The sequence below is a fragment of the Lontra canadensis genome, unplaced genomic scaffold (genome assembly GCF_010015895.1).
Source record: "Lontra canadensis isolate GAN:19392208 unplaced genomic scaffold, GSC_riverotter_1.0 scaffold99, whole genome shotgun sequence".
NCBI classification, from domain to species: Eukaryota; Metazoa; Chordata; class Mammalia; order Carnivora; family Mustelidae; genus Lontra; species Lontra canadensis.
In genome coordinates, this window is record NW_022631093.1 from 902,855 (window position 1) to 925,163 (window position 22,309).

General features: G+C 39.2%; 1 protein-coding gene across 5 annotated transcripts in view; it reads left to right on the top strand.

Annotated features, from left to right (window-relative positions):
* Nucleotides 1-22,309, top strand: part of CDC42SE2 (CDC42 small effector 2) — a 115,423-nt gene that overhangs the window by 220 nt on the left and 92,894 nt on the right. The gene's annotated exons all lie outside the window — the stretch shown is intronic.

Consider the following 22,309-nt stretch of genomic DNA (forward strand, 5'->3'; position numbering starts at 1 on the left):
CCCGGCCCTGCCCCCCGCGCGCTGCGGGCTGTGGGCTGAGCCTGCGGCTCCATTTTCAGGTCTGGGCGAGGTCTTCCTGCGGACCCTGCCTTTGGTTTTTCTTCCATTCCTTCTGAGAAATGGTTACATGCTCAGTTCAAAATTGACGACAGGCGGGCGGCTGAGGGAGCCAACCGTCAGCCTGATGTAAAATGGAAATGAAAAGACCCCCTCCCCCCAACTTTGCAGGTCTGGGAGTCGGGAGGGGAGGGGCGAAGGGCAGGCGGAGAGGGCCGGGGTCCTTCAGGTGTGAGTTTGGGGGTGGGGCGGGAACCCCTGCCTGAGGAGCCGGGGCTCTTTCCTGAGGCGTGCGGCGCGTTCCGCTCGCGGGTCTCGCCTAGCTTCTCTTTGGGCCCCGGAGAGAAAGCCCTGCCTGACCACCTACACGGAGGAAGGAGCTCGTGTTACTCGTACAGGTTGTCTTTCCTTTGCCGCTTCAGTTGTGATTTTTGGTAACGGGTGTGGTAGGTAGCGGCTGTCCTATGCCCCATTTATCGCCGAAAAGCCCCGGTGGGCCGATTTCATGTGTACTTGAAACAACATTGGAATTTCTCTATAGTTGCTGTTATTTCAAATGATAAACTTTTGTAGGGGAATTTGGTGCTGATGTTCAGTTTACAGAACTGACATTTTGTTTAAAGAGTCTGGCTTATAGTAGGTGCTCAGTAAAAATTTGAATGAATGAACAAATTTTGAAACATGAAAACTGATTTCACAGCTATTAAAAATTTAGGCACAAACCCTCTTGACTCAAGGGAAAAACCGTTGGGAAACAACATGCAGTTTCTGTTTATATGCTGTTTTTTTAATTTTTACTCACCACACATGTAGTGTTGATGATCAGTTATTATCAATGTTACAAGTGTAGGAGATGTAGTTGAAATGTGAAATTTTTCATTTGGAGGAAAAGTCGGTAGACATTTTCTGTTATTTAAAAAATAAGTATTAAAAGACAAGGGTTATTTCTGATTTTCTTTCGAAAGAACAGAAATTAAAGAAGAGGTGTTTGGATTGTACTTTGTTCTTTTGAGACACCCAAAGTCTATTTCATTATGAATAGATAAGTTTATGTGCTTTTGGCGGGGCATGGTGGCATGGTCTTCAGTTGCTTTTTGAGCCAGAGGCTCTCTAAAGTTAGGGGAAAAAGAAAACTAATGTTACACTAATTAAACCCTACCGTTTATTCAGCCGGTGTTCATTAAGCACCCATTATATACTGGCACCTGTGTTGGTTGCTGAGTTTCTAGAAGCAAACAAAACCCACAATTATCGCTTTAACCTGAGCGTGAAGTTCTTTCCTCTTTATTGATGTTGCCAGTAAGGACTGTCTTACACCCCTACTGCCTACTTACAGGAAAGCTGGCAAGTGGAGTGCAGGAAGTATGGATCCCTAACAGGCTATTTAAAGGTTAATAAGTAACTTCATAGGGCTGAGATTATTGGTTTGCATTTTCTTATTGTCAGTTTAATAAAATCAGTCTACATTTTAAAATGAAGGGAGGAAAAGGTTTAACAAACTAATTTTTCCCCTCCTTCCATAGTGGATGATTTTGGTACAGTGTGTTTATAGAAGAGTAATGTACTTCTGGTTGTTTTCTCTAAATAATCTTTGCTATACAGTATTTCCTATTTTTTAAATTCTCCAAGGAGAAACAGTGGATTACTTTTCTACAAGAAATGTTTTAAATAAAGCACCTATTTGGAAGTTTTATTTTGACCTTTTAGTCGCTATTTACAGATAAATACAGTATTGACTTAATCATGGTGAAAAGGGAAGGACTACTAGTGATAATTTGTGGTTCCATATTTGGACTTTCCCCCTAGTATTGCGACTGTGATGGAACTGCTTACTAAAAGGAGAATGCTGTTTGTAGTATTTATTCTGAACATAAGGTTGCATTGTGTGCGTTTGTCTTAAATACATAGGATTTTTTTATATAAAAACACCTTGTTTTTATTTATTTTATTTTTTCTTTCTTTTTTTTTTTTTTAAAGATTTTATTTATTTGACAGAGATCACAAGTAGTCAGAGAGGCAGGCAGAGAGAGAGGAGGAAGCAGGCTCCCTGCTGAGCAGAGAGCCCGATGCGATGCCGGGCTCGATCCCAGGACACTGGGACCATGACCTGAGCAGAAGGCAGAGGCTTTAACCCACTGAGCCACCCAGGCGCCCCTACATAGGATTTTTAAAAAAATATATTTTATTTTTATTTATTTATTTGAGAGAGAGAGACAGCAAGAGAGAGCATGAGCGAGGAGAAGGTCGGAGGGAGAAGCAGACTCCCCGTGGAACTGGGAGCTGGATGTGGGACTCCATCCCAGGACTCCAGGATCATGACCTGAGCTTAACCAACTGAGCCACCCAGGTGCCCCATAGAATTTTTTTTTTAAAGTGCTTTTTTTATTTGGCCTTTCCAAAGGCCAAATTGATGTGTTCCAGTGTCATTTTTTTGAGCATTACAAAATAATGTAGATTAATAAATTTTTTCATAGATGGCATTTCAGTTTAGGTAGATTGACTTGTTAACACCTTATACATTATTGAAGATAATTTGTACTTTAAGATAGAACTTTCAGGTTTTTAGGTTGGCTGTTTTTTGTGGTTGTGCCTGGGAGTAATGTGGAAAGTAATCTCAAATTTTAGTGGTAGAGGGTTTTGTTTTATTATTTTTTTTAATGTACATTTATTGTAGGAAGAGTTACTTTGACAATATACTGTTGATAGTCTGGTGCTGATGAGAAACCTAGTGTAGTAGGTGATAATAGTGATGTTGAAGAAGGTGTAAGCAAGCTGTGATATGTTGAATAAAATGCTTGGTGTATTGTATTTGGTTAAGAACTTCATCATCAGAGCTCGTGACAGTCAACAGTATAGAGAAATACTAAAATTTTTTTCAAGAAATAAGAACCCATGGGAAACCTGGGTGGTTTGGTAGGTTAAGCATCTGCCTTTGGCCCAGGTTGTAATCGCAGGATCCTAGGATTGAGCCCTGCGCCTGCTCAGCGGGGAGCCTGCTTCTCCCTCTCCCTCCGCCACTCCCCCTGCTTGTGCTGTCTTGCTCTGTCTCTGTCAAATAAATAAATAAAATCTTTAAAAAAACCCATGATTACATTTTTGTACCATAAAAAAATACTATATTTTCATAGTATTATTTCTTTTTTTTTTAAATTTTTTATATTTTTTATTTTTTTTTGACAGGGATCACAAGCAGGCAGAGAGGCAGGCAGAGAGAGGGTAGGAAGCAGGCTCCCCGCTGAGCAGAGAGCCTGATGCAGGGCTAGATCCCAGGACCCTGGGATCATGACCTGAGCCAGAGGCAAAGGCTTTAACCCACTGAGCCACCCAGGCGCTCCCATAGTATTATTTCTATCTCAGAATAGTTTATAATGTTTTGAGTCTAAATAAATACCAGGATCATCCCATTTTATAATTGTTGGAGATTTGAAATGATGCTTTCTTCTTCAGGGTATGTGTGTGTGCGACAGGATGGGAGTAGGGAGTTTGTTCGTTTTTTTTTAAGACCCTTCAGAATGCTTTACAAAGTGTTTTATTGTATGTAATTTATAAAGTGATTAAGAATGATGCCCATAAAACATTGCAGCTGTGCTCATTTTTGTATAGATCATTAAAGTATCAGTTAGCATTTGTATAAAAACATTTCCAAAATGCTTTGTAAGTAATTTGTCACATTTATTCTCTAGGACAGGTTACTATTACATTTTTTATATCCCAGGTGTCACTTTTTGGAAGCGTTTACGTTTTCATCTGCTTTTGGATGAGTCTTGGGTACTTTTGTTAACATGTCTTAAGTTTTTTTTTTTCCCTCACACCTGGAAATGTGTATTGGTTTTCATCTGTTATAGTGTTCTTAATCTCAGTCCCCATGAAATATTTTAGCATTGTACTGAAAAATGTTAGTGATGTTTTTGAGAGGAACATTATGGATTCCCTATACATTCTTGAGAAGAACTGAGTGAAATGTGTACTTACCCTTAATTCTTACTTATTAGTTAGGTGAGGGAATTAATCCTGATTTTTTCCCCCATAGTGTGTGGAAAAACTTGAAATTTAGCTTGTTAATAATTAACTTCATGCATACTGCTGACTTACCTCAAAGCTTAAGAATACTGGAACTTTTCTATAATACAAACAAGTAACAGGGCAGGATTTAGCTGAAAGAGTTATGGGAATCCATCCAAAGGGAGTTTCTGAACTGAAAGCCAAAAGACTTGGTAATTAGCTATCTTTATCATGACACCATAAAATACCTGCAAATGTATTTTAGTCAAAATGGATTACAGTAAAACAAACTCCCTCTTTTTCCTAGAAAGCATTAGATAACTGCATGTTAAATTTAAGTATCTTTGAAAATGACTAAATGATGAGCACTGAAATTTTTTTTTTTTTAAGATTTTATTTATTTATTTGACAGAGACACAGGGAGAGAGGGAACTCAAGCAGGGGAATGGGAGAGGGAGAAGCAGGCTTTCCTCCGAGCAGGGAGCCTGATGCAGGCCTCGGTGCGGGTCTCAGTACCAGGACCCTGGGATCATGACCTGAGCGGAAGGCAGACGGTTAATGCCTAAGCCACCCAGGTGCCCTTAAATTTTTATTTTATATCTTACACTATTAGAAATTCATGCTAAAATTTGTTAAATCTTTGATTGGATTATTGTAAGCATCTTTTAGTAAAACAAAATCATTTTGTTCCATGTAGCTTAATAATATACTTCCACTTTTTGCTTAATAAAGCAAAAATGATTTTTTTGTATATTCAGAATTGTATATGTTTTCCACTTACATATGGTGAGAACCCATGGGTATTTGTGGAACTGGTATGTGCAGTGGATTGGACTTGATAAAACTTAAGGAGAAAACAACTCTTTCCCTGTACCTTCAAACTGTCGCTGTAGAGTAAGTATTTCCCTGCCTCTGGATGAGCTTTTAGGAAGGTCAGGTAGCTTTTCTAGTTAGTTTTAGGTAATAAGAATTCTTGTGCTTACTTGTCAATGATAGTGTTACTTTAGTCATTACAAGGTACAGTTCATTATAATCAGTGTTAAAACTCTTACACAATTCAGAACTTCTCTTTATGGCTCAGAACTTCTTGAGCCCTAGAAGTCTGCTTTGGAGTAAGAGTCCTAGTAGGTGTCTTTTATTTTACCTGTGCTGTCCATTCAGCTGCCCAGGGTCTACCTCGGTGGGGAGAGAGAATTGGGGGTGGGGGTGGTGGTATGTTTTTAATGTGGCTCATCCTCTTGTGCTCTGGCATTGGTGCCTTCTGAATCAGGCAGGTTGTTCAAAGTGGACTTTCTCCAGAAGTGCTGGAAGTGGTTTTCTTGGGGATTCCACATCTGGGAACCTTCCAGCTACAATTCTTGTGATACAATTCTTCCATTACTGTTCCTTCATCTTCCAGTTTCTCTCTGCAGGCTCACTGTGCCTAAGGAGAGATTTTGCTTTAGTCTTCACAGTAGTTCTGTAGCTTTTTAACCGGATCTGCTCTTTACTAAGATTATTTCATAAATATGCAGTTTTGTGCATTCCACTCTGACCTCAACATTGTACCTTTCCAGCTCTTTCTGTTAATTATCCCCACTTACACAGGACTTCTGTGTCTGGGACCTATAGCATGTTGCTAATGTACTGTCCCAAGCCTCCTTTCTCCATATCTATGCTTTGAATCCGTGGTCCTCTGTTACAGATTTTACTTTTGTACACCCTCAGTTCTCTGTCACACTTCTTTACTGTACTCATCTGGCTATCTGCCCCCTACCCCTTCTCCATCTAGTCTAGCCTATACATGGCATTTGAGTGGGACTTGAGGAAAAAAAACACCAATGCTCACCTCATCTCCCTGTAAATTCAGGAGGGTTCTTCATGCTCCCACAGTTCTGTAATCTTAAATATTTAATTTTTTAAAGTAATCCCTACACCCAACATGGCACTCAAGCTCAGAAGCCTGAGATCAAGAGTCACACATTCCACTGCCTAAGTCAGCTAGGTGCTCCAGTTCTGTAATCTTAGTACATTTGTTGATTGAATCACTCTCCCACTCCCCTAAATGACTATTTTACATCTCTCCTGAAACTCTCTCACCTCTTTGCATTTTCAGCTGATGACTTTGCTTCCTGTATATTAAAAATGAAAGCAATCAGAAGAAACTTTTTAATCTCTTTTTGCACTTATACCCACACTTACTGCATTTTCTCTTAAGCTATGAACATGGGTTCCATTCATCTTGCCCTTCTCTGGTCAAGGACATTGCATTGCCTCAGTATTCATCCCAGGCTCCTGCCTGCCAATGAGCTGTGTCATCCCTGTTTGCCATTTCTACTTGATCATTCCTGTCTGTGTAGAGATATGCTGAACTATCTCCCATCTTTAAAACAAACAAACCTCCCCCAACACCACATTTTTCTTATTTATGGCCATCAGTCCTCTGTATCTCTTTTGGGTCCATTACATTCAGTTTTTTTTTTTTTTTTTCTTTTATCTTCTTTTCTTTTTCACTCTAACTACTCTTGTTGAGGTTACTAATGACCTCCTTGGTGATATATTCCCTAGTCAGTTCTCAGTCCTAATCCTCTTGATACAGCAGCAGCAGCGTTTGTCATGGTTGATAATTTTCTTCTCTTTGAAACCTTTTTTTTCTTTGCTTCTGGGACACTATTACTTATTTTTAGTTTGTTTTTCTGATTCTTTTTTGTAGCCCCAACTTTTAAAAAATAAGGCAGTGTCCCAGAGCTCTATGTTTAAGTCTCTTCTATATTTATATGTTGTCTTTTGTAATCTCATCCTATTCTCTAGCTGGAATTACCATATATTTCAAACTAAAAATGTTCTCTTCAGCTTGGATCTCTTTCCTGACCTCCACACATGTGTACCCAACTTTTGAGTCGACATTCCTAATTAGGTATCCCATATTTCATAAGTCAAAACTGAACTTTTCATCTTTGTTTCTCTCCTACCCCAATTATTGTTCTTATCCCATCTCCCTCATCTTAGAGGTGTCAATCCCATCTTTTAGTTTTTTGTGGCTGAAACCTTGTAGACACTTTTTTTTTTTTAAGATTTTATTTATTTGAGAGAGAATGAGAGAGAGTGCACTAGAGTGGGGGAAGAGTCAGAGGGAGAAGTGGACTCCCTGCTGAGCTGAGAGCCTGATGTAGAACTTGATCCTGGGATTCCAGGGTGATGACCTGAGCCAAAGGCATCGCTTAACCATCTGAGCCACCCAGGCGCCCCCTTGTAGACATTGTTGATTTCACTTTCTCACACCCCCACATCTAATTCAAAATAATGTATCATGAATGTATGTCCTGTATTTACTTTAAAATCTATCATAAGACCACTCATGACGCTCTTTTCTAAGCAACCATCATCTTGCCTATCTTATTTTAGCAGTCTCTTTCCTGGTCTCTTTGCTGCTTCTGCTCTTTTCTGTTCTCAGGACAGTATCCAGGGTGATCCTTTTGAAATGAAGTTTAATTCTGTTACTTTGATGATCAAAATCCTTCAGTGGCTTTCCTAAGAGCAAAAGCCCCATACAGCAGGGCCTCCAAGGCCTTCCATCATCCGTGCCTCCTACCTCTCTGATGATATGTCCTATGACTTTCTCCTTGGTCTATTCCATGCCAGGCATATGGGTGTTCTTGAGCTTTCTTGAACCTGCCAAGCACAGTTTTGCTTTAGTATCCTTAGGGAAAGAGCTTTCTTTTATTCACTGCAGAATATCCAGTATTTGTAACAGAGACATGCCCATGATGGGCATTTACATTTGCTAAATGAGTGACTGCTTATCTTGTTATTCATGTCTTTGAAGAGAGCTTTTATGTATGTTTGTATAACCAAAAGTATTTTGACTAAAAATATTTCACTTAAAACCATGTAGTCCTAGAAGAATTAAGTAAAAACTTTTAGATACAAGGAGAAAAAGTATGTTAGATTAATTTTTGTGTATGGAAAGTGAAAATATATGGGAAAATGGTTATGGACAGAGGAGGTAGGAAAGCAACAGAGAGGTAAACGCAATAAAAAGAAAAGGCTGATTTGGAAGTAGGGTGACAACACTTAAACTATCTTTGGCTTGCTCCATACTTCTTTGGGCTCTTTCTTGAATTTTTTTTTTTTTTTTAAGATTTTATTTATTTGTTTGACAGGGAAAGAGAGAGAGAGCGCGCGCGCAAGAGAGCATGCACACAAGCATGGGACGCTGGAGAGGGAGAAGCAGGCTTCCCGCTGAACAGGAAGCCCAAGGCGGGGATCCATCCCAGGATCCTGGGATTCATGACCTGAGCTGAAGGCAGACAGTTAATGACTGAGCTGCTCAGGCGCCCTTATTTCTAGAATTCTGAGTGTTGGTAATTTACATGGACTTGGGCTCTTGACGTTGGGCTATAACACCTTTCTTTTATCAGGGATATTGGTTTAAGTGAGTTTGGGATCCAAAACTTGGTTGGTTTTCTATTGCCAAACTCCTTTTGTTAAAAAAAAAATAAGTTGCTGTTATCTGACTTTATCTGAGGATATTCTTAGTATTTATTAATTGTTTTGTAGAGAGCCCAAACAGAGGTGTCATAGCTTTAGAGAGAGATTTTCAGCACACAGAAATTTATTAGTATGCTGTGTTCTCTCGGTATTGCACAGCATGTTTACCACTCCCTCGGAAAAGGTGGGGCCTATAAGTAGTTTTATTGTAGTTCTGTGGTAAGCTAGCAGCTAGCTACATTAATGTGCACAATTTTATTGAGTGGTATTTATAAGCATACTTGTGCTCGTAAATGAAAAATACTTGAATGCATATAAATGCATTTTTAAAATTGTAATTTAATATTTAGGTAGGAAAAAGGAGTGTGGGGGAAATTAATGATAATGCAGACTTTCAGTCTTTCATTATGCTGAGATAAGATTTTGTAAACCCTTTTAAAAATTAATTAATTTTAGAGATTTTATTTTTAAGCAGTCTCTGCACCAAAATGGGCTCAAATCCACAACCCTGAGACCAAGAATAACACACTCCACTGACTGAGCCCGGCAGGTGCCCCTAAAATTTATTTTTAAACTCTTTTTTTTTTTTCTAAGTTATAAGTCTCATTTCCTGTTGATTAAAAAAATCTTTTAGGGGTGCTTGGTTGGCTCAGCTGGTTAAGTATCTGCCTTTGGCTTGGGGCATGATCCCCGTATTCTGGGATTGAGTGCCTGCTGGGCTCCCTGCTCAGCAGGAAGCCTGCTTCTCCCTCTCCTTATGCTCTGCCCCGCCCCCCAACTCCCCGCGCGTGTGTGTGTGTGCGTGCGCGCGCGCTTGTGTGTTCACACTCTTCTTGCAAATGGTTAAATCTTTAAAAAATCGTTAAAAAAAATTGTTAAAAGAGGTGGCTTAGAAGTTCCTGAATGAATAATTTTTTATGCATTAAGCATAAATTATTCTCCAAAAACCAGTCTAAACATTTTCCTATTTTTGTGTAATATGCAGTAATTTGTCTTGATTGACTTGTCTGATAGACAAGTCATGTGGCCATAATTTCATGTGGCCATAATGCGGACTTAATTTTCATGGCCATAGAGGTATGGGTATGTATGTGTTGGTATGTATCGTTTGTTATAATATGCAGATGTAATATAAACTTGTATATGCTTTATATTTTACTTTAACTCCTAAGCAGTGATATTTGGTCAGATTTGGTATATTTTTCTTTCATATTAAATAGGGAATTAAAATATAAAAATTTTCATATTAAAACATGACATTTTTAATTTTTTTTATTAAAATCTTTTTTTTTTTTTTAAGATTTTATTTATTTGACAGACAGAGATCACAAGTAGGCAGAGAGGCAGGCAGAGAGGGAGGAGGAAGCAGGCTCCCTGCTGAGCAGAGAGCCTGATGCGGGCTCTATCCCAGGACCCTGGGATCATGACCTGAACCGAAGGCAGAGGCTTTAACCCACTGAGCCATCCAGGTGCCCCGAAACATGACATTTTTTAAAGTTTATTTACAAATCTTGTAAAATCATTTTGGATGACATACTAACAAGTGTTTCCTTACGGTTTTGAATTAATTGTTCTATTTTGTAGGGTAATTATGTAATCTTCATTAGAATTTGACATTGGTCTATCTGAATTCATGTTACCATTTCACATATGAAATGCCCATATTGGATTAATAAGATTCTTATTTCTGGGACACCTGGGTGGCTCAGTCTGTTAAGCATACTTCTCTTGATTTTGATTGAGGTCATTATCTCAGGTGGTGAGATAGAGCCCTGCATGGGGCTTTGCACTGGGTGGTGGGCTCTGTGCTGAGCATGGAGTCTGATTAAGATTTCCCCACCTTCCCCATCTGCCCCTCTCCCCCATCTCTTGCGTGCATTCCTTTTCTTTCTCTCTCTCTCTCTCTCAAAAGAAAAAATCCCTATTTCTGAACTAGTAACTAGTCAAGCCTCTAAATTTATTTCAGGTATATTCATAGTTTGAGGCCTGCTATGGCCTGCTTTAACTTCATAATGTTCTAGGTGGATTGTGAAGTAACCAAAATAATCATATTGAGAAAAGTGAATATAAGTAATAGGCTGTCAACCAAGTCTCTTAAGGGGTTGTGAAAGTATGCATGCATTTATTCATTTAACAGATTTATCACACTACTCTTCCCAGTCTACTCAGAATAAAATACAAACTGTACTCTCCCAGAAAATACAAACTCACTCATACTCTGTCTATATAATATGGACCTTACAGCCTCTCAGAGTGGCTTACCTTTGCTCACTGCCTTTAGGCACAAATTAATTTCTCAGACAGGTCTTGCTTGTTCTAGGGTTATGGTTTTTATACTAGTTGTTTCCTCTGTTTGAAATGATGGTTCCCAGATCTTTGCAAGGGTAGCCTCTTATCTTTAAGATCTCAGCTTAAGTATCACCTCATTTCCTCGCCACTCAGTTTAAAATAGCACCCTCCCATCACTGTTACACTTTCTTTATAGCATTTGTCAGACCTTAAAGTTATATATATATATATATAGAGAGAGAGAGAGAGAGAGATGTACTATGTATTTTTAAAGATTTTATTTATTTATTTGACAGAGTGATCACAAGCAGGCAGAGAGGTAGGCAGAGACCGAGAGGGAAGCAGGCTGCCTGCTGAGTAGAGAGCCCGATGTGGGGCTCCATCCCAGGACCCTTGAGACCACGACCTGGCTGAAGGCAGAGGCTTAACCTACTGGGCCACGCAGGCGCCCCCAAATAATATATTTTTAATTTAAGTGTGACCTAAAGTAGATCATAAGCCTTATGAGAGCAAGGAACTCCTTTTTCTTGTTTCTTGCTGTCACAATGCTCAGAACAATACATGACACTAGATAAGTGTTTAGTAAAAAAGTGTTGAATGAATAAAATAAAGTAGTAATCTCATTTATTCTTTTTTAAAATTTATTCTTTATTGTGAATGAATTTTAGTGTATTGATGTCTTAAAGTGTCAGAAATGTATGCTTCCTAGCCTAGGGGAGTAGGAAATGGGATTATTCAAGTAAAAGCCTGATTTAAGGAAAGTATGAAAAAATTTAGGAACTGCTCTGATGATCCTTAGATGAGAGTACTGGGTAGAAAAACTATTGGTGTGTTGGAGCTGGTGCGCTGGTCTTTTGCATCTTTCCAGCTCCACGTTCAGTAACACTGTGTTGGCAGCCTGAAACTGGCTATGGTAGGACGATTTATGACATGGAGATCTACAAAAGCTATAAGTCAGGGTCTTTTTTCCAGAGAGGTAGTTGTTAAATATTTATCAGCAGACCACTGGATGGAACCATATGAAATTGCTGTTTTTATGGATAAAAATGCTTGACTATTGATGAACATTTTTTCTTATCATTTAACGTAGCAGAGTTATTTTGGTTTAAAGATGATTTCTTCCTTGTGGTCTGTGAAGTCAGTTCAGTCAGCGATTTACCTCAGTGCTGTACCTTTTTTGTTTTTCAAAGTTGCATTCCCTTCAGATCTGATGTTGGTTTGTAGATTTTTTTATTGTGTAAAAACTGGTTATTTGTGTGTTTGTATGTTAATTGCTTAACTGAACACCTTATTTTGACTGGTTGTTCCAACATAGGCATAAAAGATCTTGAGATGCCTTTGAAGGTGTTTTTGGTTTTCCTACTGAGTTGCTACGCCCATTGTAAGGTGGTCTTTTCCTGGTGAAGAAAGCGGAGTGGATTGGTTTGGGCCTAGATTATTAGATAACTTTTATTTTAAAATTTGCTTTTCAGAATGATTTACATAAATATACCTGAGTTCATCTTTTCTTTTCTTTTTTTTTTTTTTTTCTGGCTTGTTTTCTTCTTTTGCCCATATCCTCTAAGTGCTTACCTGATGTCTCTGATGATTTACTTCCTGCTACTCTGATTTTTTTTCCTATGGAACCATATCTCTAAATCAATGAAATGATGTGGTCCTATTTTTCAGGTTTAGTAGGTTTTCTCTATTGTCTCTTCTATGATCACCTGGACATTCCATTGCCATTTTTCACCCTTATCTCCCCTCCCCCCCAAGTTCTATAAAGAGATTATTTTCTTATAGGCACCTGAGGAAATTTATTTTAAAATTTCTTGAGGAAATTAAAAATTGAACTTTGTTGATTCACTGACAGGTTTTTTTTTTTTTTTTTAAGATTGTATTTATTTATTTGACAGAGACAGCGAGAGAGGGAACACAAGCAGGAATAGTGGGAGGAGAAGCAGGCTTCCTGCTGAGCAAGGAGCCTAGTGCAGGGCTCTATCCCAGGACCCTGGGATCATGACCTGAGCTGAAGGCAGATGCTTAGCGACTGAGTCACCCAGGCGACCCCCCAACTTTTTTTAAAAACCGAAATAAGATCTTAGTACACAATTTATCAAATACTGTGATCATAAAAGCATTACTTTTATTACTTCAGTTTGAAAAAAATCTCTTTGGAAAGTGAAAATTTTGTTTGACAGTGGGTAAAGCTGTAAGTAAAGTTGTGATTAAAAACAATGGTGTTTATGGAGAGAGAATTGTGGTAAGTCACCTCAACTCAAAAATTACTTGAGCAGTAATTTTTTCTTAAGAGCTCTTTTACCATTGCACAATAGCTTGATTGTGTTACACCAGCAAAGGAAAACAGTATGTGATTCTGTGTACAGTAGACTTATTTTAATAATAGCCCTAGGGTAAAATAAGGGGCTGTAGATAAGTTCCTGTTTTTTGGTCTGCCCCAAGTCCTAGTGATGCCTTAATATTAAAATAATTTTAGAAGAAAAATATGTTTTATTCAAGGCTTTTATCCGGTTTGTGACAATTTTATTAGATATTGCTATCCTTTTTAATATATCAATGAAGAATGAGGAGGTTCTTGGGAAAAAAAAGTTTTAGTTTAAGAATTCTTGTATTAAAAAGAATTATTGTATTAATGTTTGATTTTGTTTCATGTATGTGCAAATCCTTGTGGAAGAGTTCCTCAGATATATTGGTATATTCCATGCTTTGTAAATCAGTCCTAATCTTGTCAAATAGCTGTTTTGGACTAAAAGTAGTTCTTTAAAGCTAATGAAGAGTCCTTTGAAGACTGAATAATTTAAAGATTTTTTTTTCTTATTTGACAGAAACAGCGAGAGAGGGAACACAAGCGGGGGAGTGGGAGAGGGAGAAGCAGACTCCCCACTGACTGGGGAGCCCGAAGAAGGGCTGGCCCCAGGACCCTGAGATCATGACCTGAGCCAAAGGCAGATGCTTAACAGCTGAGCCACCCAGGTGCCCAAGGGTTGTATAATTTAAATGACTTTTTCTTTATCACAGTTATGTTCATCAGCTGTGGTAAAGTAGAAAGCTGGTTTCTTACCTTGTTTTTATTTATTTTTTTAACCTTGTCTTTTTATTTTTCTGTAAACTGCTTGCTCACAAGCTCCTGTACTCTGTATCTCTTTATTTTTTTTATTTTTTAATTTTTTAAAAGATTTTATTTATTTGACAGAGAGAGATCACAAGTAGGCAGAGAGGCAGGCAGAGAGAGTGAGAGGGAAGCAAGCTCCCTGCCGAACAGAGAGCCCGATGCGGGGCTCAATCCAAGGATCCTGAGATCATGACCTGAGTCGAAGGCAGAGGCTTAACCCACTGAGCCACCCTGGCGCCCCTGTATCTCTTTTTAAATAGCTGAAGTAGTCATTTCTCTTAATGTAGTTTTACTTCCTAAATGGTGCATATAATCCTGAAAACATGTCTCATGTGGTAAAGAAAAATAAAAGGCATTATAGTTGATGTGGCCTTTTCTACCAAGAAATGATCCATTTTTATATGAAGGGGAGATTGGCAGTTCCTGAAAAAATGCTTTTCAGCAAGTGATCACATGTTTGTAAATGTTGGAAGTTTCAGTGAATATTGATATAAATTCAAGAAAAATGTTTAGAATTATTTTGTACATTTGCTGTTTAAGAAATAGGTATTTTTTAAGACTTTGATTTCACAGTGGATTTTTAGCATTTTTGTACTTATTTTGTAAGTAAGGACCTTGTTTTTATAAAATGATACCTACAAAGCTCAGAAATTAGTCACATAATAAATGGCAGAAAAAGTGTTCCAAATGTCTGATTTTCAGAGCCATTGACTTTGGAAGCATTGTTAAGTGGCAGAAAGAGTAGGGACTTTGGAATTAGGCACACCTAAGTTTAATCCATAACTTTGTCACATACTCGCTGCATGGCCAAGGCCTCAGTCTTGGTGATTTTAATTTTCTTTCTCGATTAAATGAGGGTAAAAGGTTTGGTAGGATTGAAGTAATTGGCTTGTAGAAAGTGTTAATAATACTTCATTTCCTTTTTTGCTATCTCATATTATTTTATTATTATTTTTTTTTAAGATTTGATTGTATTTGACAGAGATCACTAGTAGGCAGAGAGGCAGACAGAGAGAGAGAGGGAGGAAGCAGTCTCCCTGCTGAGCAGAGAGCCCGATGCAGAGCTCCCCAGGACCCTGAGACCATGACTTGAGCCAAAGGCAGAGGCTTTAACACACTGAGCCACCCAGTCTCCCCACTTCATATTATTTTAAAACATCTCCATGGGCAACTGGATGGCTCAGTCCTTAAGCGTCAGCTCAGGTCATGATCCCAGAATCCTGGGATTAAGCCCCTCAAGGGGCTCTGTGCTTTTCGGGAGGCCTGCTTCTCCCTCTCCGGTTCCCTGGCTTGTGTTCCCTCTCTGTCTCTCTCTCTGTCAAATAAAAAAATAAAATGTTAAAAAAAAAAAGTCTCCAGGGTCAACTGGATATTTTACTTTAAAGTGAATTGCAGTCAGGAAACTGGAAATTCAAGTAACCCAGGTGAACTCATATTGTAGTGTCCTTTTAATCTGCCTATTTTAGGGGAGTGATTCTTGAGACTATTTAATTTAATTTATTTATTTGACAGAGAGAGGGACAGGGAGAGAGAGAACACAAGCAGAGGGAGTGGGAGAGGGAGAAGCAGGCTTCCCGATGATCAGGGAACCCGATGTGGGGCTTGATCCCACGACTCTGGGATCTTGACTTGAGCCAAAGGCAGATGCTTAATGGACTGAGCCACCCAAGTGCTCCTCTTGAGACTATTTTTAAAAACTTTCAGGAAAAGTTTTAAAGTTAAAAGCTGAAGTAGAACAGAGTGAGGCTGAGTTCATTATTGCTGGCCAAAATGGTAAGAAAGTAATTTTGGTTTATGGTATAACGGTTGTGTGCATAAAGAACTCTGTTTGTTTATTTTATTTTTAAGTAATCTTTACACCCAACATGGGGTTCAAAGTTATAACCCTGAGATCAAGAGTTGTGTACTCTTCCGACTGAGCCAGCCAGCCTCCCCACAGATGTGTATTTTAAAGGCTGAGAACTTACCCTTTGCAGAAAAAAAAAGTGACTAAAATGTGGAAAAAAGTGTTCAACTTTAATAACAGTAAGTTTCTCTTACCAGATTTAGGATTTAAGAAACGGTGCTGATTTACCTGAGTACAGTGACAAAGGTACTAAATTTATTGCTGGAGGGAGTATACATTTGTAGAACCTTTTTTTTTTTTTTTTTCAAAAGCATTTTGACATATATCAAAGACTGGCCTTTTTTTTTTTTTTTTTTAAATTTTAAGATTTTATTTATTTATTTGAGAGAGAGACAGTGAGAGAGAGCATGAGAGGCGAGAAGGTCAGAGGGAGAAGCACACTCCCCGTGGAGCCAGGAGTCCAAAGCGGGACTTGATCCCAGGACTCTGGGATTGTGACCTGAGCTGAAGGCAGTTGCTTAACCAACTGAGCCACCCAGGTGCCCAAAGACTGGTATTTTTTGTCTCTGAGGCTATAGCCTAAGAAAATAATCCTCAGGCTTTTTTTGAGGGAGGAGGTTCTTTTTTTTTTTTTTTTTTTTTTAAACCTATGGCAGCTTTATCGAGATAATAGGTGTGATACTGTGAGTTACAATAAGATATAACCTATTTAGTCTTCCCTTTTCTTTTAAAGATTTTATTTATTTATTTGACAGAGATCACAAGTAGGCAGAGAGAGGGGGGAGAAAGCAGGCTCCCCGCAGGGCAGAGAGCCCCTTCCCTTTTCTTGGTGCAGAACTCCTAAAACCCTTGGATTTCCTAAGAGAGCCATAAAGATGTATTTTGTTATGTTCCTGAGGTGACTTTTGGGAAGCACATACAGATGGTCTCTGGTTGCCAGGGGAACCAACTCTGTGATTTGATTATTGGAACTTTAAGTCCCACTTCTCTGACCTGGAGAGGGGCCAGGTGCTGGAATTTGAATTGCCAGACACCAATGATTTAATCGATCATGACTGTGTATTGAAGCCTCCATAAAATCCAGAGGATGGAGTAGGATAACTTCCTGGTGGTGAACACACGGAGGCGCTCCGGAGAGTGACATGCTCAGAGAGCAAAGAAGCTACAGACACCTTTCCTTTCCCTGGTTATCTCTTCCATTTGGCCTTTCAGAATGACATCCTTTCATAATAAACTGGTAATCTCATGACTGAAATGATTTTCAGACTTGTTTAAAATGCTCTGGCATTTTTTTTTTTTTAAAGATTTTATTTATTTATTTGACATAGATCACAAGTAGGCAGAGAGGTAGGCAGAGAGAGGGGGAAGCAGGCTCCCCGATGAGCAGAGAGCCCGATGTGGGGCTCGATCCCACGACCCTGGGGTCATGACCCGAGCCAAAGGCAGAGGCTTAACCCACTGAGCCACCCAGGTGCCCCTGCTCTGGCATATTAATCAAACCTGAGGAAGGGGTCCTGGGAACTTTAGAAGCACAGGTGACAGTCTGGACTTATGATTGGCCTCGGAAGGGCTGGGCAGTCTTGTAGGACTGAGCCTTTGGCCTGCCTGGGATCTGGTGCTGTGTCTAGGTATGTCAGGATCGAGGTGAATTATAGGACACTGAGGTGGTGTTGGAGAATTGCTTGGTGTTGGTGTGTTCTGCACCTCGGGATTGGTGTTAGGGTTGTTATTCACATAACGTATTTTACCTTTTAAGCATGTAAGTCAATGTTGTGCATCCATCAGTACTGTCTAATTTTAGAATATTTTCATCACCCCAAAAAGAAATTATCAGTTATTCCCCATTCCTCCATTTCTGCCAGCTCCTGGCAACCACTAATCTGTTTTCTGTCTCTTTGGATTTGCTTCCTTTGGACATTTTATATAAAGGATCATACAGTGTGTGTGTGTGTGTGTGTGTGTGTGTCTGTTTTAAATATTTTATTTTTATTTTTATTTATTTGACAGAGATCACAAGTAGGCAGAGAGGCAGGCAGAGAGAGAGGAGGAAGCAGGCTCCCTTCTGAGCAGAGAGCCCGATGTGGGACTCGATCCTAGGACCCTGAGATCATGACCTGAGCCGAAGGCAGAGGCTTAACCCACCGAGCCACCCAGGCACCCCATACAGTGTGTTTTTGTGAGTGGCCTTTTTAACTTAACATGGTGTTTCAGGATTCTTCTATGTTGTAGCATGTATCAGCACTTGATTCTCCCTTGTGGATGAATGTTACAGTTGTATGGATATACCACATTTCATTTATCCATTCATCCATTAATGGGTATTTGGGTTGTTTCCACGTTTTAGCTATTATGAATAATACTCCTATGAATATTCATATGCAGCTTTTTGTGTGGATATGTTTTATTTTTTTTAAGATTTATAAGAGAGGCATAAGCAGGGGGTGAGGCAGAGGGGGAGGGAGAGATAGAAGCGGACTCCCCATTGTGTATTACTGACAAATTCCTTCAGCCAGGATCATTCAGTGTTAGAATGTTACTTTTGTATGTTGCCCTAACAATTGTCTTATATTTTAAATAAAGTCATTTCGGACTACTGCTAAAAGAAATACTTTATGCTACAATTGAAAGACTAAAAAAAGCCAGCTGTCAACTCTGAAATGTGCTTTTATGGCAGTCAATATCACTTGAGCTGGAGAGAGAGAGAATGTCAAGCTGACTCCCCCTGACTGCAGAGCCAGTCTCTGGGCAGGATTTCACAACCCTTGAGATCATGACCTGAGCTGAAATCAAGAGTCAGGTGCTTGACTGACTGAGTCACCTAGGCACCCCAGCCATGTACATTTTAAACTTAACCATAGTCTATCTGTGAGAGTTCTTTGCAAGATACAAACAGTACTCTGGGATTTTCAGGTAGATATTATACAGGGAATTTGGTACTTAAAAAAATCATTGGATAGTTGGGAAGAGTTGGAGTCAGAGAACCATCACTGGATTGTGTTTGAGAACATGAGGCCATAGCTGAAAGGTCAGGAAGGTAAAACTGGGGACCCATCAAAGGAATGCTGAATATGTGATGTGACTGCTTCTTGCTGGCATCTGGTGACTAAAGTTACTGTAATTGCTTCTAATCACGTTGATTTTGTTGTGTCATTGCTTACCACTTAAATCAGCAGTGGAAGGATAACTTTGTAATTTTCTTTCCTTCACTTTTGCTTTCCAAATCTCAAAAGAGGACTTCTTACTGGTAGAAACTGATTTACATTCTGAATACAAACTATAACTTGAAGTCTGGGAAGTGTAGTTTATTGGTTTTATTTTGTTTTAGCTTTCCTGCACCTGAGATACAGGAAGGTGTGTATGTAAGGAGTAGTAGGAAAGAATGAATGCCAAGTGCTACTTGAGTAACCTAATATTCAACTGAAGCCTTCCTTTTTTTTTCCGGTGATAAGGCTAATTTATGTCTTTATATGCAGTGTATTTTGAAGATGGTAGGATGAAAGAAATCCACCTGAGATTTGATTTTTCTTTTCCTGTAATGTGAGCCCTTACCCTTCTATTACTTTCATAAAGTAGCATGTCTATTGTAATATTTCCATTTGAAAAACTCAGGTGTTTCTGGAAAGTTCTTTCATACTGTGTTTACCTCTGGGTTGAATAGGTGAGTAGGTGAATAGGTGAAATATTTTCAAAGAATATAACTGCAAAATACTATGTTTTTTTGGGTGCCTGGGTAGTTCAACTGTTGATTTCAGCTCAGATCATGATCTCAGGGTCACGAGGTTGAGCCCTACGCCAGGCTCTGAGCTAAGCAGGGAGTCCACTTCAGATCATTCTCTCTCCCTCTCCTACTGCCCCTCCCCCTGCTCATGCTCTCTGTCACCCTCTCTCTCTCTAAAATAAATGAACCAAAAAAAAAAAAAACACCTTAAGTTTTTCCTTTATTGTTTGTTTTTCTCAGGATTGAATTAACATGTAATTTATTTTTTTTAAGAATTTTATTTGTCTGGGAGAGAGAGAGTATGCACGTGCACACACAGAAGCAGGGGAAGGGGCAGGCAGAGGGGGACAAGCAGGCTTTCCATGGAGCAGGGAGCCCAGTGTGGGGACTCAACCTCAGGACCATAATGATCTGAGTTGAGGGCAGAGGCTTAACTGACTAAGCCACCCAGGTGTTCTCTAATACGTAAATGTCTTTTTAAAAATGGTTTATGCGGGGTACCTGACTGGCTTAGTGGGTTAAAGCCTCTGCCTCAGGCTCAGGTCTTGATCTCAGAGTCCTGGGATCGAGCCCGATTGGGGCTCTCTGCTCAGCAGGGAGCCTGCTTCCCCCTCTCTCTCTGCTTGCCTCTCTACTTGTGATCTCTATCTGATAAATAAATAAAATCTTTAAAAAAAAATAAATAAAAATAAAAAAATAATAAAAAATAAAAATCGTTTATGCTACCTCAGTTTGTTATTTTATCAATATAGGAGAAGCTGTAGTAATCTTTAAAAAGAATATGGGAGCTAGTAAAAGCTTTTCCCTTTATGATTTAGAATGAAAACATGTATGATTTCTTGATACTGAGCCTTTTTTTTTTTTTTTTTTTGATTTATTTATTGTGGCATCTATCTGGGTGGCTCAGTTGGTTAAGAGTCAGACTTTGGTTCAGGTCAGTGATCTCAGGGTCCTAGGATTGAGCCCTGCATAGGGCTTCTCCTCACTCAGTGGGGAGTCTGCTTCTCCGTCTGTGTGCCCCCTCCATCTTGTGTGCACATGCATGTGCTTTTTCTCTCAAATGAAATAGGTAGATGACCGGAGCCGAAATTAAGAGTCAGATGCTTAACAACTGAGTCATCCAGGGGCCATGATAGTGTTTTAAAGAAACTTTTATTTCCTCATAGAGTATTTATACCTCCCATATTCTGTGTTCAGTAGTTTGAGTATGGTGAGCATATCATTACATAGCCTTTTAATAAATAACTTTCAAATGCTATGTCTTAGGTTCTTCAATATTAAGTATTTTTTTTTAAGATTTTATTTATTTATTGGACAGAGATCACAAGTAGGCAGAGAGGCAGTTGGGGTGGGGGGGGGGAAGCAGGCTCCCAGCCAAGCGGAGAGCCCGATTTGGGGCTCAATCCCAGCACCCTAGGATTATGACCTGAGCGGAAGTCAGAGGCTTTTAACCCACTGAGCCACCCAGGTGCCCCAATATTAAGTATTTGAGAATATGTTGTTATATAGCTTCAGTTGGCATCTGATGTTTGCAAGAGAAAGTATTAAGTTCACCTGGAAACCTGACTCTGCTTTATTTATTTATTTTTTAAAAAATTTATTTACTGGGGGCACCTAGGTGGCTCAGTGGGTTGAGCCTCTGCCTTGGGCTCAGGTCAGGGTCCTCGGATCGAGCCCCACATCAGGATCTCTGCTCGGTGGGAAGCCTGTTTCCCCTCTCTCTCTGCCTGCCTCTCTGCCTATTTGTGATCTCTGTCAAATAAATAAAAATCTTTAAAAAAATTTTTTTTATTTACTCATTTAGAGAGAGTGCCTTCATGAGCAAGGTGGGGGGTGGGGAACAGAGGGAAAACCTCAAGCTGAGCCGGAAAACAAGAGCTGAGTACTCAAGTGACAGAGTCACCCAGGTGCCCCCTAAGTTTGCTTTAGAGATGGCTGTTGACTGCTTGCAGGGAACATGAAATTAGGGTTTTTTTGGGCACTGAAATTGAAGGGTTGGTCTCCATTTTTTTCCTCCCAGCTATTTTCTAATTTGATTATTTTTAAAGAGCTAGTAGTATTCTGTTGCTGTTCTAGTTAGTTCTAGAGCACTGTTATTCTATGTCTACAAGTTAATGTTATCTTTGAACTTTCTTATATATGTACCTTTAAAAGTTTTTTGAAAAACTTTGTACTTCATAAATTTTAAAACTGACATTAAAACTTCAAGTTTATGAAATTATCAAAGATGTAATTTCTGAAATACTGTATGTTGTCTTTGATTTTAAAGAATATGCTGCCAGACACTTTGACCCTATTTGTTCTGCTTACTCACTTTATTGGAAAGAACTGCTGTAAAATTTGTTAGCCCTCACTGTCAAGCCAGATTGTGTATGTTTTTCTTGTCAAAAGTGGCCGGACATTTGCAGTGCTAATAGAAATAATAACACCTGCACTGAACAACCACTGGACAACTATTTTCACTACCAGATTCTAACATAGATTGATTAGGCAATGAGTCTTGCTGTGAATTTCTTTGAATATTTCTTGCTTTGCTTAAATGAGACTCCATCTCTGCCAGTTATGCCTTTGGTGCATGGGGGACTTGTTAAAAATCAGTACCATATTAAGGTTTGAGATGAGTTAAGAAATGTGGCTTTCTCCTACAACATGGAAGTGTTACTGTGAAAGGGAAGGTGGAGGAAGAGAATGAATGATGCCTTGACACATCAATTTTATTTAATTAAAAAACATTTAAAGTAGGGGTGACGAGGTGGCTCAGTCCGTTAAGCGTCTGCCTTCAGCTCAGGTCATGATCTGGAAATCCCAGGGGGAG